Source organism: Podarcis vaucheri (genome assembly GCF_965113315.1).
Source record: "Podarcis vaucheri genome assembly, chromosome: 11".
Lineage (NCBI taxonomy): Eukaryota > Metazoa > Chordata > Lepidosauria > Squamata > Lacertidae > Podarcis > Podarcis vaucheri.
Window position 1 is genome coordinate 50,589,433 of NC_138749.1, and position 21,484 is coordinate 50,610,916.

Sequence of the window (21,484 nt, forward strand, 5' to 3'; positions counted from 1 at the left end):
CCAGTATACCTGAAGGAGCGTCTCCACCCCCATCATTCTGCCCGGACGCTGAGGTCCAGCGCCGAGGGCCTTCTGGCGGTTCCCTCATTGCGAGAAGCAAAGCTACAGGGAACCAGGCAGAGGGCCTTCTCGGTAGTGGCGCCCGCCCTGTGGAACGCCCTTCCAGCAGATGTCAAAGCGATAAACAACTACCTGACATTCAGAAAACATCTTAATGCAGCCCTGTTCAGGGAAGTTTTTAACGTGTGATATTTTACTGTATTTTTGGTTTTTATGGAAGCCGCCCAGAGTGGCTGGCGAGGCCCAGCCAGATGGGCGGGGTATAAATAATAAATTATTATTATTATTATTATCATCATCATCATCATCCCTCACAAGAGGATGAACCCGCACTTTTCTCTGTAACTGTAACTACAAACTAAAGCCTGCCTTCAGGATCATTCTGTGAACTGAATGTAAGTAAACCTTATCATCACTTTTAAAAGAAAACTGCTATGTCATTATTGTTTTCAAGAGGGAACTAAAGGGGATTTACCAGCAACATGTCAAGGCTAAAAATTGGCCGCTGTTTCTTTAATGCTTAAAAAAGTTGGGTGAGCATTATTCAGCGGCCTGCAGTGACTCATGCACCCTTTCACTAGGTTGTACTTGTATATATGGAGTGAGAAATGTTAGTTTGGTGTTGGGTTGGTTGGTTGGTTAGTGAAAGCTGGTAGTGTTGATGTGTGTACAGTTGGTCAGTCGCTTTTGCAGAAAGACTTTTAAGAATAAAAGCAGAAAGTAATCTGCAAGGATATTCTTCTCGTGGACTCTTTTATGCTGACAAGAGTCCGAGGACCAGGCTGAGGCGACGAAGGGAGGTCAGAACCTTTTTTTTTTTTTACAAACACTGACAGAACACTCCAATATGGACAAGCCAGACTGGATTGCTTAACTCAAACGATTCTCACGAATCCATCAACTAGCTTCCTGCAATGTACAAGGGAATGTGCTCTGCTACTAGCTCACTAGCATGAGTGAGGAAGGATAATATTTAATCAATATATCCTCTCCTACCATCCTCAACATTCCCACAGTTCAAGCACCGCTTTGGCTTCATCACACAAGAAGCAGGGATGCTTCAGGAGAGAGGGGGAGACAGACAGCGATTAAATGAAACTGTGCGACACATGAAGCTCCCTTGCTAACATATTCTCAGACAACTGATCCCGCAAGATCTTCATCACTGTCATATCCTGCTCCATATTAAGATGCCGATGGCTTCTGTGGCACAGAGCAAAGGAGTTAGCATGCCAGGTCAGGATCTGCAAGCCAGTGTGCAGTGTGTCACAATTATTATTTATTAAATAAATAATCAAAGGATGACAGGGCTGCTTACGATATAAAATGCAAACTGGAATGTAAAATGCAATGCCGTGAGAGCAAGTGGGAAGATGCAGGCAGCATTTCCATTTCTTGGAATCAGCCTATTTGCAGCTGCCACGGAGCAGAAGAGAACAGGACATCGTGGAAAAGGACCTCGATTATGGTTACAATACACTACTTTTACATGCACAAAGATGGAAGGACCCAGCAATGGAAGGAAGGCTGTTCAAATCAACAGACTTGGCTGAGATGGTGAAATGGACATGCTTCATCAGAGAAAAGCCATTGCTAACATTGGTTAAGGACTGGAAACCTCTCATGGGCTTTTTTGTGTGAAAAAGAAATAATGATGGGGTCCCTGACATCAGCACCGTAAGAACCTCTGCTTCCTGTCATGGTAGAGGGAGAGCAAATTCTAGACTCCAGGATGCAAAGAAAGAAGTTGCAATATCAGATTGTGTGGAAGGGTTATGGCCCTGAAGAAAGATCATGGGAGTACGCAGAACATGTCCATGTGCCAGACTTGCAAAGGGCATTCCATACACGCCTCCCCAACCGACCGAAACCACAGGGTGGGAGGGCACTGTGATGTCTGGGGCTGGGCAGAGGAGGAATGGTGGAGACCACCTCCCCATCCTGACCCTTCCAGGGAGGAGGAAATGGAAGACAGTATAGATTTACAACAGGGGTTTGAAGGAGCTCACAGCTCAGAGGCAGATGAGGGGAAAAGTCGGGAAATAATGGGAGAGGAGGAACAGGCAGAACCCAGGGCTGGATTTAGGTTTGATGAGGCCCTAAGCTACTGAAGGTAATGGGACCCTTAATATGTCCAGCTGTCCTTTGTTAACAACAAATGGCCGCTGTTTTTTGTTTTGAATATATGTGTCAGGGAACTGACATCGGAGCGAGAGGCGAAGGGGAGGTTCCCAGATGATGCTGGCGAAGGACCCAGCAGCAGGGGGAGAAACAGCTCAGTAGAGGGGGAAGCCAATCAGCGCAACACCAGGGATAAAGGGAGGCAGACGGGGGAAGTGGAGAGAGGGCTCCAGGACTCTTCACTGGACATCAGTGAGGAGAGCCCAGGTCCTCCCCTACCCACGCCTTCCCTGCGCAGAAGACTCCCGCGCAGTGAGAGGAGGAGGAGACTGGGTGTCAAACAACTTTTATGTTGGAAGAGGTTCAAGAAACGCCCACTGATGGATTCTACCAGTGACTGAGGCAGCCACTATGAGAAGGAGCTGTGCAGTCAGAAAGGTTTAACAAGGCAAATTAACCGAGAAAGGCACCAGTTTACGCATGAGTAACTCATACCTATTACAGTATGCTATATGGTAATTTATGGACCTAATAGGTATCTAAAGCCATTTGCACAACACTGTTGCTGTATGTAGGTTTTATTTTATTTGTTTTTTATCTTTTATTTTGGAAATGTACATCCAGTTTTTTCCCTTTCATTTTTTTGGGGGCCCCCAATTGAGTGGGGCCCTAAGCCAGGGGCCAGCAAACTTTTTCAGCAGGGGGCCAGACGTTGTGGAGGGCCAGACTATATTTTTTTGGGGGGGGGGAGATGCAAGAGCACCGCGAGGCCCGGTGGCTGCTTACCTGTATCTTCCGAGCAGCAGGGGCTGGCAGTGGCGGTGCTGGAGGGACGATGAGTGGTGTGCAAAAAGGCTCCTGAGAGGGGCTGCTTAAAATGGCGGCCGCTCAAGCACTGCTGCTGCTGCTGGCACCAACAAAGCCCAGCCTCATTCCTCCTCTAGGCAGGGCAGGGAGAAGCCAGGAGGAGGGAGGCAGGAGGCGAAACCGCTGTGTGAGGGAGAGGGAGGGAAAGGGAAAGAACGCAATTGCTAGCGATCCACACGGCGATTCCCGTACCGTCTGCGGGCGGGATCCAGTAGGCAATTGGGCCTGATCTGGCCTGCGGACCTTAGTTTGCCTACCCATGCCCTAAGCTATAGCTTGTTTAGCTTATACATAAATCTGGCACTGGCAGAACTGGAGGCGCAGCTGGCTGACATGTTGTCACTAGAAAGCATTCCAGACCCTCTACCTCCAGAACCCGGCAAGCCTTAAAAGTAGGAGAGCAAAGAGCTCAAAGACAGAGGGCACTTAGCGGCACCCGTAGAGGAGATGATGGTGATGACGACAAATGAGGAAGTGGGAGAGATGGTGGTGGACGGTCACTCGGGGCAACGCCATTAACCAAGAGACTAGGTTCTATAGCCTCTCTCTGTAATATTGAAAGAAAAAAGGGCGGTAAGAAACTTCCTCTTGTTTTTCTACTTTCCTGGGCAACCAGCTGGGAGCCGCTGACATCATCCTGACAGCATGTGCTCTGTCACTGAGCCTCAGCCTTGCATGATAGGCTTCTTTCAGTGACAATGGGCCTGCTGCTGTATTCTTCAACAAGGAACATGGGGCAGTCGGGCCTTTGCTATTTCCAGTTGGGGTTCAATCACAGAGCAGCAAATTCAAGTTGCGCAACAAGCTCATTTCCTCCCCAAATCAGACTTTTTGCAATAAAGAGAGTGATGGGGTAACACTAGCTTTGACACACGGCCACCCAACACGTCAAAATGGATGTTCCTGAAACAGCCAACGTCTCCCTGAAAACATCTGAATCTCAGGTTGCGGGTTCGAATCCCACCAAAAGATGCCTGCTTTGCAGGGGGTTGGACTTAGTTGACCCTTTGTCTCCCTTCCAGCTCTACGATTCTATTATTCTTACGTAATCAGGATGAAATCTCAATAAACAGGTCATCTGGAAACGCCGATAAAAAGTTGCCAGGTGGACCCTTTCTGCAGTGGAATTTTTCTCTTCTTTTCAGATCTCAGAAACAAAGTTCACAGAGGCCAAATCCTTTTTCTATATGAAGCCGCTGGGAGAGATCATCAGGGGGTTTGGACTGGGTGTTCATCAGTATGCAGATGACACCCAGCTCTACCTCTCCTTTAAATCAGAACCAGTGAAGGCGGTGAAGGTCCTGTGTGAGTGCCTGGAGGCGATTGGAGGATGGATGGCGGCTAACAGATTGAGGTTGAATCCTGACAAGACAGAAGTACTGTTTTGGGGGGACAGGGAGCAGGTGGGTGTGGGGGATTCCCTGGTTCTGAATGGGGTAACTGCCCCTGAAGGACCAAGTGCACAGCCTGGAAGTCATTTTGGACTCACAGCTGTCCATGGAAGTGCAGGTTAACTCTGTGTCCAGGGCAGCTGTCTACCAGCTCCACCTGGTAAACAGGCTGAGACCCTACCTGCCCGCGGGCTGTCTCGCCAGAGTGGTGCATGCTCTAGTTATCTCCCACTTGGACTACTAGCTCTACGTGGGGCTACCTTTGAAGGTGACCCGGAAACTGCAATTAATCCAGAATGCGGCAGCTAGACTTGTGACTGGGAGTGGCCACCAGGACCACATAACACCGGTTCTGAGAGATCTGCATTGGCTCCCAGTACGTTTCCAAGCACAATTCAAAGTGTTGGTGCTGACCTTTAAAGCCCTAAACAGCCTCGGTCCTGTATATCTGAAGGAGCGTCTCCACCCCCATCATTCTGCCCGGACACTGAGATCCAGCGCCGAGGGCCTTCTGGCGGTTCCCTCATTGCGAGAAGTGAGGCTACAGGGAACCAGACAGAGGGCCTTCTCGGTAGTGGCGCCCGCCCTGTGGAACGCCCTTCCAGCAGATGTCAAAGCGATAAACAACTACATGACATTCAGAAGACATCTGAAGGCAGCCCTGTTCAGGAAAATTTTTAATATTTAACGCTGTACTGTTTTTAATACTTGATTGGGAGCCACCCAGAGTGGCTGGGGAAACTCAGCCAGATGGGTGGGGTATAAATAATAAATAATAAATTATTATTATTATTATTATTATTATTATTATTATTATTATTATTCAAACTCATGGGAGGAGAGGGAGATGAACACAGAACAGAGTTAAGTTTAGAAGAGTTCATACTCCAGAGTCGCGGGACGTGGACAGTTAAATAGCCTGGCACTTCCCTTAGAAAGAACTAAGCCAACTCGACAATAGTCCATTTTTGGAACAGGGATGTAGCTCCAGTAGGAGACCTCTCTGAAAATAATACTCTTACTGGTCAGATTCTCAGCAGCCTAGCTTTAAGCAGCTTTTTTTATGGGATGCCAAAGGAGATTTCTCAAAAGGTAATGCCTTTCCGCAGAGCACTCAGTTGCTCCAGTCGCAAATGGAAAGCAAAATTTTCCACAGAACGGACATACAGACCTGCTGGGCACCAAGAACGTGAAATGGCGAGTTTTATCCCTTCCCTGCAGTCTCACAGCATACTTCCCTCCTGACTTAAAAACATAACTGAGGCTGGACTGAGTGGAGCCAAGCTGGGAACACGAATTAGGCTATTAAAAGAAGCCTGCACTTTAGGGAGATAACTTTGCTCTGCGAGTCCACACATTCCCTGCAAAAAAAGGAGAAAAAATCAATCCCACATTCACATAAGCACGCATTTAACAAAAGAGGCCAATCTAAAATACTATTTCCAGTTTCTTGGTGACAATTTGCCCTTAACGTTTCAAACTGCTATGACCCGGCATGTGCTAAAGCATCACAAAAGACTTTCCCATCACCCAATTATTAACCTCTAAAAGTAATCCCGTTATTCACTACCTCATTGCTTTTTTGGATTATAAAACCGCATGGGCAGCTGGCAGAGAGAAGGAGAGAGAGAGAGAGAAAGAGAGAAGGAGACCTGTGACTTAATGTTTCCTCATCGAAGGAATGGCTTTGAGCAAATGAACCCAAGGCTGCTTTGATTCAGCTTAATTGGATCATATTAGCGAAACCAAATATTCCAGGATCAGGTTTATTGTTAGTTTTGCAGTACCCATTACACCTTGCATCAAACATTTGCTTCCATTTCCCTCCCCAAATCCTCTTTACAGCTTGGCAGGAACATTTGTCTAATTGTGAGGGTTCCACGCTACCAACCACAGGAGTCATCCACTTAAAAATGGTAGGCACTGGAGGACCTGAAATAAGTGTAAGATGTAGGCATAGACTTGATCATCTGTCATAGGAAGTTGACCACATAACACCGGTCTTGAAATATCTACATTGGCTCCCAGTACGTTTCTGAGCACAAATCAAAATATTGGTGCAGACCTTTAAAGCCCTAAATGGCCTCGGCCCAGTATACCTGAAGGAGCATCTCCACCCCCATCATTCAGCCCAGACACTGAGGTCAAGTGCCGAGGGCCTTCTGGCGGTTCCCTCACTGCAAGAAGTGAGGGAACCAGGCAGAGGGTCTTCTCGGTAGTGGCACCTGCCCTGTGGAATGCCCTCCTCTCAGATGTCAATGAAATAAACAACTATCTGACTTTTAGAAGACATCTGAAGGCAGCCCTTCAGGGAAGTTTTTAATGTTTGATGTCTTATTGTGTTTTTAATATTCTGTTGGGAGCCGCCCAGAGTGGCAGGGTATAAATGATTTAATAATAATAATAATAATAATAAACCTCAAATCTGGTCATTACTATGATGACGATTGGGGCTGGATGATATCTGATTTACAACAATATATCACTGACTAAATATCACGATATATCAATATACCATGATGTCTGAAATAAAGATGGAACTAAGTCGGGGGGAACGGTAAGGCTGGGCAATGTCTGGTTTTCAACATTGTGATATATCACCTGCTAAACATTGTGCTATACTGATACAGAGGTACCTCGGGTTACATATGCTTCAGGTTACATACGCTTCAGGTTACACACTCTGCTAACCCAGAAAGAGTACCTCAGGTTAAGAACTTTGCTTCTGGATGAGAACAGAAATCGTGCTTCGGCAGCGCAGCGGCAGCAGGAGGCCCCATTAGCTAAAGTGGTGCTTCAGGTTAAGAACAGTTTCAGGTTAAGAACGGACCTCTGGAACTAATTAAGTACTTAACCCGAGGTACCACTGTATATCATGTCTGAAATAATGATGGAGCTCTGAGGAGGCATCTCCCTGCGTCGTGATTTTTGCCAGCGCCTGCTCTTGTGATTCGCTGCCTCCAAGGTTTTGCAAACTACATTTTGGGTCATCATGTTTGGTTCATTCAGCAAAGTTGTGCTTACCTTGGTGAACTAGTAAACTGGCACTTGCTTCCCCCGCCAGACTTTGCAATGGACTTGAGCATTTTGCCAGCTGCGATGTCAAGCTCTGAAACCAGAACCAGAAATACCCTGTAGAAATGATAAAATATTCCCCTGCAATTATACGCATGGCACATTTTAATTGGGGGCCGTAAGTTATATATCAGCAGACAGTCACCAGATAGCAAGGATGCTTCAACGAAAGATTTGAAACATAAATGCAATTATAAATCATTTTCACATCGCTCCGAGAGAAAAAAAAGTTTACTACCAGACAAGCATAGTAATTTAATGCAGCACAAGAGGCACTGTTTAGAATTTACATTACATTTTCTTCCTGTAATGCCTCTTTTAAATTCACTAAAACAACAGCTGATATAAATACATTACACAGTTTCAAGGAGACACATGCCAGTAAGTATTAGCCAGTATTAGCAGAACACAAAGTGCTGTGCTTTGAACCTCTGATAATCTTACTGCATTGCTTGGCATAAAATATTCGTAGTTCTTCAAAATTATTCTAATAAACAACCGGTACTGTAGGCTGAAATGTTAAACTAATGCGTCCTGCAGCAAACATGAAAAAGAGTCAAGATGATTTAACTTTGTAATGTGACTTAAAAGCTTGCAAATTACCTTGTGGGTTTTTTAAAAAAGCAACAGTAAATTAATGTATGAAATATTTTATTGCTGGACTTCTTTAAAGCAAGCTTTACTTCCAAAAGAAAAGTGCAGTTTAAGTTTTATTTGGGAAGATTATAAACTATAATTTGGTGCACATATTGATTTGTAACTTTATTGATTAATGCTGACTTTCACCCTCAATGTGGCTCCTTTTCTTGCTCTTTTATTGGGGTGGGGGAGAAAGACAGTATCAATGATACCGTTGCTGCATATAAAGAGTATGGGTTTTACCTGACTTAATGAGTAGACCCATTGAAATAAGTGAATTTAAATTCATTATAACTAATTGTCTGTTGACTTCAATGGGTTTATCCAGAGTACAGTGCTTCCACCCCCCAAAAAAAGAATGTTTAGGGGTACTCTCATTTCAGCTCAAGAAAATCACCATTTTATAGATCATATCAGGAAAAATAAATAGAATAAATGGACAAAAGTACAAATATTCGCAAAATGTTTAGGGTGTGTGTGTGTTACGATATGGATGCAATGCAGCTGCAAACTGCTAGCTTGAAAGCATTACATGATGGAATGTTGGGACTGTCCGTGGGAAACAGAGGGGCAGTCAGTTCACAGGGCAATGCTCAGGAATAAGCTCAGAGTGTAATATGAGCTCTTCCTCTTACGTATGTACAGGAAGTACAGGAAGTCTTTGCAGTGGCATAGCGTGGGGGGTGCAGGGGGGGCCGGCCACACCGGCCGCAACATCTGGGGGTTAGGGTTAGGGGGCGCAAATCCATGGGTTGGGGGCGCAAATCCACGGGTTAGGGGGCGCAAATCCATGGGTTAGGGGGCACAAATTACTTGCCTTGCCCCGGGTGCTGACAACCCACGCTACGCCACTGAGTCTTTGTCACTTGACTGCTGGAGTTTGAAGAGTACAGACATGTTTTCTGTAATGCTGCAAAGAGAGAAATAAAAGCATGTAAATACGTTTCTGTCTATCTCCTTTTCCCTGCCGGGGGAGCAGGAGGGAGGGGGGGTGCTCTTCCCACGTTTGGGAAGAATCGCCTATCGTGACGTAGCCTGGATCTTGCTGGGGAATGCAGCCAGGGAGGTCAACAGGAGACCAAGCCGGATGCCTGGGAGAGTTGCCCAATATAGGCTTGCTTTTCGACAGTGTGTACCCCTGCGTACCCCCCAGAAAAAAGCACTCAGTATAATTAAGTTTGATACAACTCCGTATATACAATCCAAGAGGTAGGCACACTTACAGTACAATCCTACGCATATTTTCTCAAAAGTATGTAATGCTTACGAAAGCACACCCAAAAGTGCAAGTAGATAAATAAGTACCGCTCCGGCGGGAAGGTAAACGGCGTTTCCATGCACTGCTCTGATTTCGCCAGAAGCGGATTAGTCATTCTGGCCACATGACACGGAAAAACTGCAGACAAATGCCAGCTCCCTCGGCCAGTAAAGTGAGATGAGCGCCGCACCCCAGAGTCGTCTGTGACTGGACTTAACTGCGAGGGGTCCTTTACCTTTAAAGGATCCCTGGATGGTGAAGTCCAATCAAATTCAACTATGGGGTGTGGTGCTCATCTCGCTTTCAGGCCGAGGGAGCCGGCGTTTGTCCACAGACAGCTTTCTGGGTCATGTGGCCAGCAGGACTAAACTGCTTCTGGCACAACTGAACACCGTGACGGAAACCAGAACACCCAGAAACGCCACTTACCTTCCCGCCACCGTGGTACCTCTTTTATCTACTTGTACCGGTGTGCTTTCAACTGCTAGATTAGCAGCAGCTGGGACAGTGCAACAGGAGCTCAACCCGTCATGCGGATTCGAACCACCGACCTTCCGATCGGCAAGCCCAAGAGACTCAGTGGTTTAGACCACAGCGCCACCTGTGTCCCATGTCTCCTTATATAACTAACACTCAGGAGTTGTAGTCTTATTACCGTGATTGGTACAGTCACACGCTCCTCCTTCCCTTTGCACCATATCTTGATTTGGTGTTGTTATTTAATTTATATGCCACTTTAAAGGAAAAAGCAGAGTACAGTCAGATAAACCCATAAGAGTCAAAACAGGTTAAAAGTATATCATCAGTCTCAATTAGAACATATACTGATACAGTGGTACCTCGGGTTAAGTACTTAATTCGTTCCGGAGGTCCGTTCTTAACCTGAAACTGTTCTTAACCTGAAGCACAACTTTAGCTAATGGGGCCTCCTGCTGCTACCGTGCCGCCGAAGCAAGATTTCTGTTCTTATCCAGAAGCAAAGTTCTTAACCTGAAGCACTATTTCTGGGTTAGCGGAGTCTGTAACCTGAAGCGTATGTAACCTGAAGCGTATGTAACCCAAGGTACCACTGTATATAACACTAGAATTAGAGTGTTGCTACCCTCATCTTTCTATGAAGAAAGGTTCAAAAGCAACAGCAAAATCACAACTTTTCTTTCTAAAAAACTGGGCCATGTAAACAGCCTATATTTTTCAGAAATGAATTTATTTGGATCAGAAAAATTGCATGGTAAAACATTGCTCTCTGGATCACATTTGGCCCAATGCACTTTGTCCCAGTGATTGAGGAGCTATAGTGGACTGGTTATGTGACATTATTAAAAACGGCATTAAGAGCATATTAATTTTCGCTTATTTAACACGATGCATGGAAGTAAAATTATAATGAGACATCATTATGGGCTAGAAGGAAATAAAAATATACTGCAGCATAATTCTTGTTCGTGTTGTCAGCACACTAAATGTGACACTTTGACTGCCAGTTATTTAGCCAGAGAACTTTCAACAAAGTTGAACGCTCCACTGCTCAAACACTTTGAGACATATTTAGAAGTGGAGAAGAGAGCAGACGCCATAGTGGTTGTGTTTTCACATAATGCTAAGCTTTGTTTTAAACCATGGTTGGTGGAACAAACCAAGAAACAGTTTTATACACAAGGAAAGTAACCATACCTTGTTTTGCCTAATGTGGATCTTGTCTTTTAAGCATTCCCATGTTCTATACCCAGGTGAGACAGGGCACAAAAATAAGATTAGCTCCTTCAGTAGCCCATAAGACTTTTAATCTCAGGCTCATGGAATCGAGCCCCACCTTGGGTGAAAAATTTCTGCACTACGTGGTCCTTTTCAACTCTACAATTCTATGAAACTAAGATTAAGCCAGGATAGTGTGTTGGCATGTGACATGACATTGCGGTTAACACAAGTCAAGATTCATAAGCTGCCTTCAAACCATGGTTTCATAGTCTAGTTTGTTGGTCACATGCAAACAACAGACCATTTCCAGAGGTGGATTTGGAAAGACAAACCAACCAAAGTGGAGCCAGTCAATGACCAGCAGGGTTCAGGATTAAATATCAGTAACCATCTTTGCAAACCTGTATCCCACAAATATACTACATTAGGCCTCATTCAAGTGCCATGAACTATACAACCACTAGGCCATTCTGTGACCATTGGAGATTTTTGCAAGATGGGCATGTGACATTGGCAGAACTATATTCAATTGTGGCCTCAGTGGCCCAGAGTACCTTCCATCAGCTTCGACTGGTGGCCCAGCTACGCCCCTATTTGGACAGGAATAGCCTAACTACTGTTGTCTATGCTCTGGTAACTTCAAGGTTAGATTGCTGCATTGTGTTATACGCCTCTGAAAACAGTTGGAAACTTCAGCTAGTGCAGAATTCAGTGGTCATGTTGCTCACCGGAGCAAGACGGTTTGAGCATATTACACTGATCCTGGTCCGACAGCACTGGGTACCAATTTCCAGGCCCAATTGAAAGTGCTGGTTTTGACCTATAAATCCTTAAATGGCTCAGGACCACAATACCTCAAGGACCACCTCTTTCCATATGAACCTACCCGGACCCTGAGATCATCTTCTGAGGCCCTCCTTCGTGTGCCTCCTCCTTGAGAGGTCCACAGGGTGGCAACATGAGAAGAGGCCTTCTCTGCATTGGCCCCCCGTCTGTCGAATGCTCTCCCCAGGGAAGTTCGCCTGGCGCCTTCACTATACACCTTTAGGCACCAGGCAAAAATGTTCCTTTTTAACCAATCCTTTGATTGATCTGATTGACATCCTATACCCTTTTAAAATGTGGCTCTTTTTGTGTGTGGGGGGGGTGTTATTGGGTTATTATTCTTATTTTGATTTTATATATTGTGATCTTTTCTGTGAACAGCCCTGAGACCTCCTGGTATAGGGTGATATCTAATTAAAATAAAATAAAACAAAAAAACAGCGTGGAAGTAGAGTAGAGGAAGTCAATGTGATGTTCTCCAGAAGTCTCAACCAGCATGGTCAATGGCCAGGATGACGGGAGTTGTAGTCCAAAGCATATGGAGGGCACCATGTTGACTACTCAAGGAGCAGAGGAATACTGCAGTTGTGTGCTGGGATGCAATATAAACTCAATGAAAGATGTGTGGTCCACATTTATTGTACGAATAATCCAACTGTGTGAAATAGACCTTACTGGCTGAGGACAAGTAAGTGTTATTTTAGTGGGATTTAAATAAAAAATAGCTTTAGTTTTCTTTATAAGGTTGTTAGCCACTCTTAGCCTATGTGGTTAAAACATGTTATAAATCTAAAATGTAATGAAATAAAACCTCCTAGAGCTCCGGACACTCCTCTCTCCTTCACCATTTTGCAAAATAGCTATAATAATCACACAGAATGCCCAAACTTGGCCAGTGATATGTTCCAGGAAGCAGAGCAGAGCAATAAATCCTCAGCTACACTATAAATAAGCCCCAGCATTAGAACCAAGTATAATTTAGACCAATTAATTGCTTGTGCGTAAAACTAAGAGATAAATATGTCTCACTTTTCAGTTGCCCGTTTTTAATAACGGCAATTTCTTAAATAATCCCAGAGTGTCAAGCTAATGGCTGCTATAACCATGGGATATCAAATGATAGGTTATTAAACACACTTATGAGTATCTGGAATCAGCTGTTAAGATCTATTTTCTGCCTCATGATCTCTTTATCTGCCTAATCACATGTGCGTTGTTAAAAGCCAAAGGCTTGCCTGACAGAGCAACTATGAACCGATAGAAAAACAGAAATGTATTTTGTATTTTCTACTAGCTGGCCAGGAAACCAGAAATAATATATTCCCTGTGGTACAACCATAATTTCTGTTATGATATTTTAGCTTCTTAAATCACCCAATATATTTACTACCCAGGGCTTTCTTCCAAATTGCCCATTCCATAGTCATCCAGTGGCATCACAAAAGGGATCAATAAACTCACGAGAATTACATTCCCCAGTCAGAATGGAAAGGCAAAAAGTCAAAGGGTTTCCATTGACTGAAAGTTGCCGCATTGGCTTTGGCCAACAGAACAAGGCTCAACTCTGGTAGTCCAAAGATGCACACCAAAGAATCCAAAATGGAGAAACTTGCAATGATCCCTTTAGTAACGTGGTAGGCGAACTTATGCCAGTGTACTGGAAGAAGCAAAGATCACCAATGTCGAAGCAGTGATTCTTCAACATCAACTTCGTTGGACTGGTCATGTTGTGTGGATGCCTGATCATCGTCTTCCAAAGCAACTACTCTATTCCGAACTTAAAAATGGAAAGCGTAATGCTGGTGGTCAACGAAAGAGGTTTAAAGACTCTCTCAAGGCAAATCTTAAAAAACAATTGTGGGATAAACACCAACAATTGTGAAAGACTGGCCTGTGAGAGCCAGTGTGGTGTAGTGGTTAAGAGCAGTAGTCTCGTAATCTGGGGAACCGGGTTCGCTTCCCCGCTCCTCCACATGCAGCTGCTGGGTGACCTTGGGGAGGTCACACTTCTCTGTAGTCTCTCAGCCCCACTCACCTCACAGAGTGCTTGTTGTGGGGGAGGAAGGAAAAGGAGAATGTTAGCCGCTTTGAGACTCCTTCGGGTAGTGATAAAGCAGGATATCAAATCCAAACTCTTCTTCTTCTTCTTCTCCAATTGGAGAACGGCCTAGACCAAAGGTGTCATGGGCTTTGAAGACACTCAAACTCAGGACAAGAAACGTGCTAAGAGGAAGGCACACTTGACAAACCCTCACCACGATCAACACCCACCCGGAAACCTATGTCCCCACTGTGGAAGGACGTGTGGATCCAGAATTGGCCTCCATAGTCACTTATGGACTCACTGTTAAGACCGTGTTCATGGAAGACAATCTTACTCGGCGATAGAAGAAGAAGAAGAAGAAGAAGAAGAAGAAGAAGAAGAAGAAGGCGGCTTTAGACATAGTTTTGAAATACACATTCATTTTTAAAAAACTGAATTAAAATTTGGAAACATTTCTATGCTTAGATGCAGGTTTGGTGCATACACTATGACTGTAATATGACGGTCCTGGTTTTTTAAAAAGGCCTCTGGTGAAGAACATTGCACAAACCACTGCATGCACTTGGCTCCTACATGCATTAAGCTACTGCATGAAACGGCCACCTGTGTTTTGAAAGCTGTCATAAATTAAAGTAGCATCCAAATGATTGCTCTGACACATGCCTCAATATTGGCTGCAAATCCTGGAAGACTTGTTACCTTCCTTGTGGGCCTTTTCCTACCTGGCCTGGCAAGGTGGGGCCTTGACTGACTCCAGCTACAAAAGCTGAGGCTGCTGAACAGACTCTTGAGTGGGAATATTGGGGGTTTTTTTGGGGGGGGGGTGAGAGATGTTGCTGTTGGTTTTTTGTATCTTTATTTTACATTTTGTTGTGATTTATGTGGGAATTGTTCAGTTTGGTTTTGTATTTGTTAATGTCTGATTTATGGCTTATGACTGCTTTTGTTATGCTGTAGTTATGTGTTTTTTTCCAATAATGTTTATTAGGTTTCTTACAAATATAACACATACTAAAAAACCAATAAAGGAAGAATAGGAAAAAAATAAAGCAAATAACAACAAAAGATATAACAACAAGTACACAAACACAATACAAATTAATAATTGATTAAACTTCCAGCCTCATAAACATATTACTTGACTTACTCCAGTCCCTCCCATCTGAATTTCCTTGTAACTAAATGTAGCAGTTTTCCAATATCATTATTCAAAAACAATATTCCAATTATAGTCAAGTTTCTTAACTTTTCTTAACCTTCTAAATCTCATTTAATAATTAAATCCTAATTTAATCCTAGGCCTAATTGATACTTTCAGGTAACTTCTAATTTTCAATGTTGCAATCTCTATTCAAATAGTCTTTAAATTTCTTCCAGTCTTCTTGATATTCCTCTTCTTTCTGGTAGCAGATGTTATGCTGTAGTTATGTATTCTTTTCATGTCATAAGATGCCTTGAACATGGTTTGACCTGCGCAAAGGTGGCATACCGATAAAATTATGTTTTTTATATACGTATATATTAGATTTCCCCCCAAGTGTAAGCCACAAATGAGGTTGTGGGCACAGGTGTTACTGAGAAGCTTGATTCCATTGGAACTCTGCACATGGCCCAAAACCATGTGCATAACTTGGCTTTCCTTTGAGCTCTGGAAACAGAAGTGGATCCTTCCATTCTCCCCTTTGGGGTCATGCCAAAGGAGAGGGGAATGAGAAACGCAATGCTAAACTGTGGTTTAGTGTCATGTCTGAACCAGGTCTAGAAAAAGTTGGCTTGAAAGTAGTGCTTTGGTTTGGGTGGCATTTTCTAAAAGAACAGTTATTTTGATCCTGCCCTCTCTTGCACTGAAGTGGAAGCATTTTAACCATATCAGTACTGTCTTTTTGTTTTCTACAAATTGTGACATAGGTGATCCCAGAAAATAAGGCATCACACACAGCTAATCAGAGTTGGCTAGGTGACGAAATGAGAACTGCCTTCACTCTAGCTGGGGGGGGGGAATACTCCCCCCCTTTTTAATTTAAAAAAATCAATTTTACAACATACATTTGAATTCAAACAAGAATCATAATCGTCAACATTATTAAAGTTTCCATCTTCTTGGTTTCTGATTTTCCCAGTCATTTTCACCATTTCGGCATAGTTCATCAACTTTATCAACCATTCGTCTCTGGTCGGGACTTTATCTTCTTTCCATCTCTGGGCCGGTAGTATCCGCGCTGCTGTCGTCACATACATAAACAATCTTTTCTTCTCCTTTGGTATTTCTGCATCTAAATTTCCTAGTAAAAAAGCTTCTGGTTTTTTCATAACGTTATTTTAAACTTCTTTTTTTCAACTCATTATATATCATTTCCCAGAATGCCTTTGTTATTTTGCATGTCCACCACATATAGTAGAATGTGCCTTCCTTTTCCTTACACTTCCAACATACATTTGAAGCAGTGCTATTCATTTTTGCTAATTTTATAGGTGTTAAATACCAACGATACATCATTTTCATATAGTTTTTCTTCAACGCACAGCATGCAGTAAATTTTAAATCCTCCCTCCATAACTTTTCCCCAGATGAAAACTGAATACTATCGCCCAATATCTTTTGCCCATTGTATCATCACCGATTTAACTTCTTCATCTTTAGTATGCCGTCCTAGCAACAACTTATACATTTTGGAAAGTAGCTTCACACTGTTTTCCAATTGAGGAAAAAAACAAACTTTCACCCTCTTTTCAATCAATACATTTGTACCAATATATAAATAAATTGTGGAGGGCACTCCTGTTTGCATTGCTAAGCATCAACAGGAAAAGTGACCCCAACCTTATGACTTCCACTTGCTTGCAATGCAATTATACGAGACAGACAGTCTGCTGGCTTCACATTTCGGACATCAGCAGAAGATAGGTGTGCCAATGAACAGGCTGCACCTGCAACATGTCTTTATATTTTTTAAAAAAAGATTATTGCAGGCTGTCAGAAGCAATTGCAATAAAATCAAATATAATATGCTATTTTAAAAGGATTGAAACATCTTCATTACAGCAACCAAAGGAAGCAGTTACAGTGCAGTAGCTAATCAATCACCCTTTATATCACAGAGCATGAAAACTGCTTTATAATACAGGGGACAGTGATTTACTCCAGTTCAAAGGGCAAAATCATCATCATTATCATCAAATCTTTATTGGCATCACATGGCAAAATCTCAAGTGCTCAAGGAATTCAAGAATCTACCCTATTTGTGGATTAGCTACATACCCCTATTTCTGCCTGCCGTTTCCTCTTTCCTGGGTAATAATAATAATAATAATAATAATAATAATAATAATAATAATAATTTTATTATTTATATGGCGCTCATCTGACCGGGTGGCCGCAGCTCCCAACAAAATATAAGATGTGACTGGAAAGTAGGGTGAATCACTGCTGTATGTGATAATGGGAACTGCCAGATTCGCAGGGAGGGAGGCGTTCGCCCGTATCTTAGCTAACATATGTCCATGTGTCTTGGCATTTGTTGACAGGTCTACGTTCATGCAATAGCATTTTGTAGCTGTTAATAGTGCAGTGCGTTGCGATTGAAAATGGAGCAGAGAGTCAATATGAAATTCTGTTTCAAACTGGGTAAATCGGCATCAGAAACCCACAAAATGCTGACAGTTGTGTACGGAGATGAAGCTGTAACTCGAAAGACAGCGTATGAGTGGTTTGAGCATTTCTCTGAAGGGTGGCAAACCATCGAAGATGACCCTCAGTCTGGCAGACCATCAACGAGCAGAACAGTGGCAAATGTTGACAGAGATCATGAGTTATTGATGTGGGATTGGAATTTGTCCACCTGAACGGTGGTGGAAGAATTGCACATTCCACGTGAAATCGTTACTGAGGTTACTGAGTTGTCCCACTGTGCTGGTCCCAGGCGGTTACCGTGTGGTGTGGTCCGAGTCCAGTCCGAGGTCAAGGGTGTGGTATGGAGGCTGTCCGTCAAGGCTGAAGCGGGGTCCAAGGCAGGGAGTCGGGTGAGGTCAGGAACTCTTGGCAGAAGAGCAGGACAGGGTGCAGGCAGGAACTGGCTACCAACAACGTTGCTCCCGCAACCTGGGACTGGGCTGGCTGGCTTTTATCTGCCCCGAGGCATAGGGCGGCCCCGGTACACAGGTGACTCTCCTCTCCTGGCCTGGAGGCGAGCACTCCTCCTGCAGGAACTTAGTTCCCTCCGCCTCTCTGCTCTGAGCCTCTGCAGCTCAGGAAAGGCTGGAGGGTTACCGGACCCAGAGGCAACCTCCTCTTCCCCTGATGGGGCTGAGAGTGGAGCACCTGCAGGCAATGGGTCCTCGATCACCTCCAGAGCCAGAGCGGATTCAGCTGGTGTCTGCTCCTGAGGATCCAGCACAGGTGAGGACCCTTCAGGCTCATGCCCCAGCCCCGGCTCAGCTGGTCCTGGAGGCGGGGACTCCTGTGCAGGCTGGGATTCCTCAGGTTCAGTCTCTGAATCCGATTCCTAGGCCATCACACCCACCCCCCATATTCTCCCAATCCGGCCCCACCGGATTTCTCCCCCCCCCCAAACTGAAATCTGCAGTGAAAGGGCACAGATTTTCCAACATTTCACACGTCCAAGCTACTGCGATGAGGGAACTGACAACGAGAAGATGACTTTTCCAGAAGTTTCCAACAGTTCTACAAACGTTGTCAACGGTGCATTGTATCCGAGGGGGCCTACTTTGAAGGCCTGTAAGGTATGTATGTTCAAATATTTCTTGCTGTCCGATTTCTGTGACCATTCACCAAACTTTCTGGTCACACCTTGTATTAAAAGCACAATGAAAAAAAACCTGCCATTAAAAACTTCCCTGAACAGGACTGCCTTCCAATACAATATTCAACAGCAGTGAAGATCTTGATGGCTCAGTGTTGGCAAGATTAGCTGCCTTGGATGTTTTACGCTCACAGGCAGGATTTAAAATGTTCCACATCAATAAATAAAGGTTATTGATATGGAAGAAAATGATAATTCCTTAACAGAAATATTTCAGCAAATTTCCAAACAAGAGCTTTTCATAGCTGAATAATGTTTGGACGATTCCTGCTGATTCCAGTGTCTTAACTTCACCCCATCAAAACAACAGAATCATAGAAGCAATGCTTTTTTTCTGGGGGAACGCAGGGGTTTGCACACCCCTAAACATTTTGTGAATCTTTGTACTTTGGTCCATTTACTGTATTTATTTCCCCTGTTTTGAACTATAAAATGGTGATTTTCTTGAGTCAAAAGAAGAGTACCCCTATTTTATTTTATTTTATTTTTAGAAGGGGAAAAAATGTCCCTACCTAGAGATGATAGGGATTAAACCTGGGACCTCCTGCTTGTAAAGCAAATTGCCTAATGCTGTGTTATCAAAATGCATTTCATACTGTATTTAAAAGGAGATTTAAAAGGAGGGGTGGTTCTCTTAAAAATCAGGATAATCTGAAATGGAGATATGAATATGAACCAAGTGTAGGGGCAATTTATCCAGAAGACAATTGTATTTCAAGGAGATAAGTGATCTGACATGGTCTTCTCTTCCTGCTTCTGTTTACTTCCCCACTATCTGTTGTTCTACTCTTTGATAGCTGAGAGCAACCTTTAATGTATAATCTGGTGGAAGGAAGAAGCGATAATGCAGCGTACTGTAATGACTATAGGGGTTGCTCGTGCGTAAGTTGCCGCCACTCCTGGCTATGTTGCCTTGTTAAACCTTTTCTGTCTGGACAGCCCCTTCACTTTGTGGCTGCCTCAGTTGCTAGCAGAATCCGTCAGTGGGCGTTTCTTAAACCTTTTCCAGCATAAAAGCTGTTTGACCCCAAGTCTCCTCCTACTCTCCCTGCGCGGAAGTCTTCTGCACAGGGAGGGTGTGGGTAGTGGAGGACCCGTGCTCTCACCGCTGGTCTCAGGCAAGGAGTCCTGGAGCCCTCTTGCCGATTCCCCCATCTGCCCCCCTTTATCCCTGGTGTTGCGCTGATTTCCTTCCCCCGCTGATGAGCTGCCTCTCTCCCTGCTGGGCCCTTCTCCAGCATCGCTTGAGAGCCTCGGCTCCGCCTCTGGCTCCAATGTCAGTTCCCTGACAGGTACCTTCTGACCTTCTTTGATGTTAGACATTGTTTGGAGGAACGTGCGGTATTGGAAGAGGGGGCTAGCTAATGAATAATCTGCATGTAGGCCAGTGGCGTAGCGTGGGGGGTGCCAGGGGTGCTGGCCGCACCGGGCGCAACATCTGGGGGGGGGCGCGCTCGCTGCCTCCGGAGTCGCCGAAGAGCCTCGGGCGCAGGCTGTAGCGGAGCCGCATGTCTCGCAGAACCGACGAGCTGTGCGCGCATCCGGGCTGAAGGCGCCCGGCAGGCAGCGGCTCTCAGCGCTCGCCGCGGAGGACGCGCCAGGCAGCCCCTCCTCACAGCCCCGCCTCCGCCGGTGCTGCTGCAGCTGCTGGGCCGTTGCATTTTCCTCGCCTCTCTGCCCCCCTCCTCCTCCGGGCAAGCGGCGTCGTTTGGGCGGCAGCGGGGGGCGCAAATTACTTGCCTTGCCCCGGGTTAGGGGGCGCAAATTACTTGCGTTGCCCCGGGTGCTGACAACTCAAGCTACGCCGCTGATGTAGGCAGTTGGGCAAGCCATACAGGCTAGATATCAATAATCTGTAAATTAGATGATTTTGAGGCATACCTCAGATGCGCGTGTACAAACTCATGGTCAGGGGGTCATACAACCTGGGGCGTCACTTCACCACTTCTTGAGGGCTTCCCAGTGGCAGATCGAAGTGCTTGCTTGGTAATGTATATAATGCTTGCTGTTTAGAATAAAATCTTTAATTTTCTCAGTCACTTGTGTTTGTATTGCTTCTGAATCTCATAAAAAGAACCACCTTGCATTTGGCAAGACACAGAGGTGTTTCAACAAGATGTTTCAGACAGACTATCAGGTGCCTCAAAGTTCTGAAGAACTTTGAAGGCTGAGGAGCAATGCCCAGGTAGGTGGGTTGTCAAGGTAACAGTGACCTGCCCTCCTTTGTGACATCTTTTTGAATTCTGGCTTAAAAGTCACAAACCAGAGGTGTCCAGTCCAGGAGTCAGGAGTGGTAGGAGCAGTGTAAGAGTGTGTCCATGCGTGTGTGAGAAAGGAGAAGAGGATTTGTATTTTGTTTTTGCTATTTACACATTTTCATTCATCTTTTTATTTGATGCTTCCCGTAGCCTTGTATATTTTTAGATTGATATTTAGGGGTAGGGGTTGGAGTAGCTGAAGTGGGTTTTAGGGAGGTAGAAAACATAGGTTTTGGTTGTGTGTGTTAAATTACCTTTCTACAGAGAAACTTCATAATGTTAAAAATGTAAGTAGGATTTCTTCTGCAGCTAACTCAAAACTTGGCGTGAGAGGACTGGGGTCACCCACATTGCCTCGGCTCTCTTGAAGGTCACCAGTTTCTCCCCTGCGATGCTGAGTCCAGACTTCATTTAATGCAGAGTTTTCC

At 44.6% G+C, this 21,484-nt stretch overlaps 1 long non-coding RNA gene across 2 annotated transcripts; it reads right to left on the reverse strand.

Moving 5' to 3' along the window:
* Window positions 1-5,264: 5,264 nt before the first annotated feature.
* On the reverse strand, window positions 5,265-20,923 carry LOC309514517. 2 transcript variants are annotated; one of them, XR_014212035.1, is made up of 3 exons: window positions 20,839-20,923; window positions 7,464-7,548; window positions 5,265-5,800 (listed from the first exon to the last, which is right to left on the reverse strand). It is a non-coding gene; the product is annotated as an uncharacterized lncRNA (long non-coding RNA). The 2 variants fall into 2 exon arrangements; XR_014212036.1 differs by having other exon boundaries at window positions 7,464-7,571; window positions 20,839-20,911.
* Between the last annotated feature and the right edge of the window lie 561 nt (window positions 20,924-21,484).